Here is a 6000-nt window from a genome sequence, read left to right on the forward strand (position 1 = left end):
AACGCAGCAGAACTCCTAGAACACGGAGTTCCTATAAGGCTAAAACCCTGTTTGTTTGAAGTTGCGTTTGGTTGACATTAACTGGAACATTATTAATTTTAGTTTGCATTCAGACTTTTCTTTTCTTTCCCATTTTCTTTATGTCACTGCGACGTCTTGACTTTCCTCGCCAAACTGTCAGATTTTTACACCCATACTAAATTAACCAGTTTTCTCATATGTTGACGTTAGAGATCAAAGCAGTTCGAGGAAGCTGTGCTAAGTCTTGGTAATGGCCACGTTAATGAGTTTTCACCACTCGCTGACTGGATGACCTCCTGTCCCTCTGATGTGCTCTACCTCTGCCTTCATTTTTCAGAACCAAAACATGTTGCACGTAAATCCCGGTATATAAACTATTTAGGACACACGGATTTGCAGTGGGGTGTGACACGACTCTGCGCACTCTTCTTGCTAATGCTGTCTCAACGCATGTGCATGCTAAAGCAGAGATTGAGAATTAAAAGCCTCACTCTGAACACGATTTGCTCCTTTCTCTCCTCATCTCTGTAAGAGTACGGCGGCTCGGTCCCTGTCACTTTAACAACATGAAATTACAGCCCAAATGGGATGTCAGGGGTTAGCAGTGTCTCTAACAGAACTATGCGAATATATTTCCTCCTATGGACTTGCCCCCACTCTGACCTCCCACAGGAACAAGAAGTAACATTGTGATTGGCGTTTTTACAGCCAAATTAAACCGTCCTGCAGCCTGCTGAAGGCAGCGGGAGAAAGCAGCCTTTCCAAAATTAGTGAGCCATCATCATGACAGAAAGTAGTGGGGACATGGTGTCATCCAGCCACTGTATCGATTAACCCATAAATAGTATATGGCCCCTTACACTGTGGCTCTCCCAGGCTTACACTGTAAATGGAAGTTATCTCAGCTGTGCATCTGTCTTGCTTTGCTCTATGCGTTAAAAACCTGACATCTAAAGACTGCAACCTGGCTGCAGCTTGGTGCACTGTAAAACAGAGGACATTATGCATCTGATTAGTGTAATGCAACGGCTGCCCAGACATTTATTGGGTGTGATTGACAGAAAATTGGGTATTCTGTTCGAGAACAAACTGGAACAAATCCGTTTTAGATTGGAGTACTCCATTACTTCAGGAAATTCATTTTTAGACCTGTTTTGCATATTTAAAAATGAGATTCAAATCCTCTTTCAAGTAATATATGTGATTCTCTCTAATGTTAGGCAGACCTGCTGCATTATTCTCCTCCTCTCTGCACTCGGCACCAGGATTATCATTAAAGAGGATCATCTGTCAAGCCCGCATTGATTTGCACACAAGTTCGCCCAATCAATCTTAAAGTTGCGATTAAAAAGCGCGAGCTGCTTCTATTTTTCCATAGAAATCTTTTTTGGCAAAAAACAGAGAGAGGCCTTTCAATTTCATAGCCTCCAGAACACTCAAGTATTCATTGCGCTCCACTTTTTGCTTTCAACCTCTCTGCGGGAGGCAGGACTCATGACATCTATGTATGCCGCTCCTATTCACAATGCTATACAGCCTTCAGATTTGTGCAGCAAGTGATCCCTCAATACCATCAAATTGCTCTTATTGGACTCTGCTCCGTTATACGGGGCCTGTCCAGAAAAGTGGGAGAATTGCAAAAGCCAAAATTGTAAACTGACAGTTCACGCCTCAGAAGAACGGCCATCCAGCATCGTTTCATCCGAACTCTACCAGCAAGGCTTCTGTGCAGAGGCAGAGCCTGGTTGCTTTTCTAAACAAATTTTAAAAGAGAGAAGGGAAAAAAAAGCAGAATCTACCAAGTCTTCATTTGTTTCCTGCAAACAGATACCAAGTTTGTCCATGTGTGCGCATCTTTGCCTTATCTGTGTATTCATGTTGCTGCATTCACGTGCGCCTGTGGGTGCATAATGCATGGCCCTGTTGAGAAGAGTGATTGCTTTATTCCTGCCTTGTAGGTGCTATGGGGGCCAGGGACGTGTCTTTGGGCAGCTGTATGGATGGCTTGAGGAGGTCTCCATCATTCATAAAGCACACTCCTACATGTAGAATTGATCTTGCAAAGAAACGGGGTGGCAATAGCAGTTCATCAGTCTTCCCTAACCACAAATCACTCTGAGGTGTACCCCCACGGGGGGAAAGATGTGACACCATTGTCTGTAGAGAGGTCCCAGAAACTCTTGCTCACACGGTGGCCTCCAAGTACGTGAAGAGACACGGAGGACGATGATCGCGTTAATGCACAGAAGATGAAACTGTAAGTGCTAAGTAGGATTTTAAAAATTATTCATACCCCTGTCCGACATTGGATTTGGTTACAGCTGCAAACTTTGATGCGTTTGAATTGCTGGCGCCTCGACATTTCAGGGAGGAGGTGATGTTTTCGGGGAGAAGTGCAGCGTACATTAGCTACCTCACATCACATTTTGTATATAAACCAGAAGTTTGGTTTGGATTTAATTTTATAAGAGCTCATTCTACAATGTGATTGCTGTGTCTCCTGAGCTGCTTGATTGAGATGTTCCTACGGTTTTCCTTTAACAACAACTTTCTTTACACTGCTCTTCCATTACTAGCAGATTTGTGGAGTGCACTACCATTGGTTGTCCTGTCAACAGATTATCCCACCTGAGCTGCTGAGCGGTAGAAGCTCCTCCTCCAGAGTTACCATGGGACTGTTGGCTGTTTCTTTGACTACAGCTCCCAACCTGGCAGGTTAGGAGGACAGCCATGTTTTGGTAGATTTGCAGCTGATGCACACTCTTTCTAATTTCAGATGACTGACTGCACAATGCTCAGCTGTTCAAAACACCTGGACACTGTTTTATTACCTAACCCTGCTTTAAACTTCTCCACAACTTTTTTTTCTCCGACCCATCAGACATGATTTGTGGTTTGCACGATGCTGTTTGTTTACTCATGTTCTCTACCAAACCTTTGAGGGCAATACAGAACATCTCTATCTACACTGATATTACATTGCGCACACTATGTTTACCAAGTAGGTGACATCTACTTGGGCTGGATTTTATCTAGGGGTGTCAGAATTAAAGGGTACTCAGCATAAATGCATGCTTACTTTCAGTTTTGTATTTGTAAAATAAGAAAAGTGGAACAGTTACTGCTGTGTGACTGCTTTTGCAAAGCACTCTGACTGATTCCACTCATTGTTTAAATGCCCATTGTCTTTACTGCAGTGTTACTATAACTAATGTGGAGGGAAGACATTTATTTAAAACAGCTGATGGTTGAAAGTAAAATGAGGCCCAACTGCTCTATTAGCTAATTTGTCAGGGATCTGATTAAGTTTGATAATGCACCTTCGCGGTGGGAGCTGAAGTCAAACAGGTTTTATAAAGAATGCATAATTAAAGCTACCTTTTCTCACACTGTTTAATATATGGACCTCTGCCTATTAATAACCAGGACCATTAATTTGTGTAAATCAGCTATGTATGGCACCAAGTAATTTCCACCCCTGTAAAGAGAATTGGTGAGATGAAGCTCTTGCCTTTGGCCTTGAGTTGCATGTTCAACTCGTCTTACATTAGCGCCAAAGCCTTCTCCCTCTGCTCCTCCTCCTCCTCACAACGTTTGGACCTTGTCATTGATCTTCATTCTAAAATAATCTCTTACCATTCCTCATTGTGAGCCTGCAGAAAAACCTTCTTTAGGTCCCAATTCATTAGCTTCACTCTGAAAATAGAAAAGTTCAGGCAAAGGTGGACGTGTGATGATAGCTCAGAGCAAGCACCTTAATAACACGTCCAGCGATCTACCTTTAACACTCATGATCTCTCTTTATGAGCTTTAGACATGCGGCAAATTCCCGCCTGCGACCCAAAGCTTTGACTCTTCGCTTCCTTGAAGAATTTCTTCCCGGCTTGAATGTTATCTCTTACTCTTCTTTCTCCCCTGTTATTAAGCCGTATAGTTCAGTTTTCAGTTCATGTCTTCATTAAAGACCATTAACATTCACAGACTGAATTGGTCAGACATTGAAAAGGTCTGCTTAACATTTCTCCATGCTCCTCCCCAGACAGCCCCAGCAAGCAATTCTTTCTCAATCATTGTCCAGACAGGAAAGGCGAGGCGAGTGTGAGATGCGAGTAGATTTAATAATTTCGCCGTGAATTATTGGAAAAAATTACTAATTTGATGTGGTTCATCTTTTAGGAGTGCTTGATGAGTCTGTGCACCATTTCAATTAGCACACTTCTGATTGTAGAGGCTGAACTAAGGCAATTGATCAAGTCTCTGTGTCATCCTCTCTTTCTGTGCCTCATTGCCCAAAAGACCCTTTTTAAATATTCAGGTAGATTATGAATGGTTACGAGCTTATCTATTTATATCTCCTTTATTGACAGTATTACATTTATATGAAGTCAAGGTGAGGGATTTAATTTAAGACTCCTCCAGAACTGCTGGGAATATTTAGAAAAGGATTGATTAAGGAGCTGCGATGTATGTGATTAACAGCTCTTCCTCTGTTAAGGACTTTTGCTTTCTTTAGCGTTCGCAAATTCACGGAATAAGTTTTTGATCTCACAGAGTGACTCATAATTGTGGTGTTACCTTGTCACGAAAATTCAAATGAATGTCTGGCACATCTTTCTTCTGATATAATGTCAATCTGCTTAGAGCTGTCAGCTTGTGTTTGAGAGAGGGCTGACTTCTCCCGTTCCCCCTCTTCCGTTCTCAGGCGGGGAACATAAAAGGAAGGATATGTTTATGATGGACGGGCAGCTTTTTAAAGTGAAGCATCACAGGGTGTTGGATGGGAGGGATCCGAATCAGGACGTCTGATGTGACAAGACAGACAGGAACATCCTTCTCCTCATGTCGGGATGTCAGCCGGGGAGAGTCTCGGCAAAGCAGACAGTATCATTGCTTTCTGAAGAGAGGAGAGAATTCACCGGGGAGCAGGAGAGTGGCGGGACAGTGATGGAGAGCAGGTGAGTGACTTTTGTCTCAGCTTGTACCTAAACCACGTTTTATATCGGTCTTCATTTTTCATTATTTTTAAAATTTGAGCATTAATACTGTATGTTTTGAAAAAGTTAAAACAGTTGCTATTGGCCTTGTAAAAAAAAAAAAAAAAAGAAAAATTGGATTGGATTATACAAAATATTGTACAAAATTATACTAATACTACTATTATTACAACAATTACTACAACCACTCATAATGTTTCCAATAATAATAGTAGGGTTTAAGTTGTTGAGCAGCTGAAAAGTTCCAATAAGGAGACACATAATTTAACTCAAGTTAGAATTACCACCTCTAACAACTTTTGATTGATTAATAAACATATATATTTATACAAATGCCATAAATCAGACATATGGAGTAGTTCTGATGAGAAACCTAACCCACTCTTGTCCTGTATCTCTTTCAGCCTCCGTGTCTAGTTTCAGTGTTCTGCATCAGTTTTGAAGAAAGATTTTGTAATGTCACTGTTTTTCCATATTTTCTCCTGTTATGAATGACTCTCTTTATTATTTTTAGAGTAAATGTCCATAATAGCATGACATGTGTTTTGTACTCTTCTCCTGACTGTTATTTTCAGTCTTACACAAACTATGGCAACAATAGTTTCAGGAAGATTGTTTATCATGACCTCCTTGTACGTTGGTAAAAAAAAAATCTTTACAGTTTCTCATCCATATGTGAGACAAACAAACCAAAGTCAAGCGATGAAAAACAAGCTTTAAAAATGTAGATGCTAATTGTGAGTGGCTTAAAATACAGCTGACAGACATTCCACTCAGAAATAATCTGCATAAATTTACACCTCTGAAAACTGTGAAGGTTCTGTCTTTCTCCTCCCCTGCCTCTTATCCTGTTTGGTAATTAGCCTCTGACCCCACTGGGCTCACACAGGCATCGGGATTGAAGGACAAGGATGGTTTAAGCAACGGATCTGTCATAAATATTTCTCATCAGTCTGAGATGTCGGGGGCACAGCTCCAATTTTAT

The sequence above is a fragment of the Poecilia reticulata genome, chromosome 6, assembly GCF_904066995.2.
Source record: "Poecilia reticulata chromosome 6, P_reticulata-male-v2, whole genome shotgun sequence".
NCBI classification, from domain to species: Eukaryota; Metazoa; Chordata; class Actinopteri; order Cyprinodontiformes; family Poeciliidae; genus Poecilia; species Poecilia reticulata.